The sequence below is a fragment of the Homarus americanus genome, unplaced genomic scaffold (genome assembly GCF_018991925.1).
Source record: "Homarus americanus isolate GMGI-L3 unplaced genomic scaffold, GMGI_Hamer_2.0 scaffold9557, whole genome shotgun sequence".
Classification (NCBI taxonomy): domain Eukaryota; kingdom Metazoa; phylum Arthropoda; class Malacostraca; order Decapoda; family Nephropidae; genus Homarus; species Homarus americanus.
This window is the reverse complement of record NW_024730586.1, coordinates 10,297-11,583: the sequence shown is the minus strand read 5'-3', so window position 1 is coordinate 11,583 and position 1,287 is coordinate 10,297.

Below are 1,287 nucleotides of genomic sequence, written 5' to 3'. Positions count from 1 at the left end.
ATGCATGAGGCATGACGAAGTAAAGGATCTAACAGCAAATATGTTGAAGGAAATCTGTCATGATGTTAGGGTAGAACCGACCCTCCTTCCATTGGACAGTGAGAATTTCCAACATGGGACTTCAAACACTTCCAACAAAACCTGTGTTGACGTCAGTGCTCGAGGATTTTAGACACTGGGACAGCAAGCCTTCTTCGACATCAAGATTTTTGATCCCATGGCTGCATGTCACCATAACTTAGCTCTCGATGCTGCGCACAGGAGGAACGAGAACGACAAGATAAGTGCATACAGGGAGATAATTCAGAACGTTGATCAAGGCAGCTTCACTCCTCTAGTGTTCACAACCTCTGGTGGGATGTGACCAAGTGCAAGATGCCTCTACACCAGACTCGCGGAGGTGCTATCCGAACAGAAGCAGCAGCCCAGAAGTTATGTTACAGCCTGGATGAGATGTCAACTGTCCTCCTCTCTCATTAGGTCTGCTTTGCTCTGCCTCAGGGGAAAGAGAGCATCGGCCCCAATGCCGACAACAGTTGCAGATATTGACTACGACGCAACGGTCACTGAATGCCACATAGATCTGCAGCTCAACTAGCTCAACACAGCTTGGATAGCTACTTATGTATTAGGATATTTAATATTAAGGTAATAAAATGGCGGCGAAGGTGTGGCTATTGGGGGAGACTGGAGGCCACGTTAATGTAGTAACAGAAGTAGTAGGTGAAGAAGAACGAAGCCCTGTACTCTGTGCGTGTTATCGAGTCATCACTGCTTGTGCCAACCACTCAGAACAATGTTTGGAATGTGTGTGTGTGTGGGGGGGGGGGCAGCTACTAAAAGGGTCACACGCTCTCTCATCTCCTCCCCCCTCCTCTGGCTTTTTACACCTGAACGTCTCTTTTCACGCTGTACAGTAATAAAGTCTTTTTTGTGTTAATGGAGTCCCTTTGACGTGTGTGTGGTGCTGTAATTACCTGGAGGAGGATCATTTAACAAGTCATTACAGAACAGTTTCAGCACAAAATTGAGATTGACAAGAAGTGAACACACAAGTTGATGATCGTTACAATGGGCTGGATGCTGTTGTGGTGTCAAGCAGCAATTCACGGCCGAGGGATCTCAGGTGGGAGCAGGGGACGGTATCGAGGATAGTGCGGAAGTTTCTCACCAAAACTGATAGATGGGGTTATGGTGATGACCAGAGAGAATTGAGAGGGTCAATGTGTTGAGTGCCTCCTGATATGTGGTGTAGGAGAGGGAGAGATTAGTCCTACACGCCGCCTC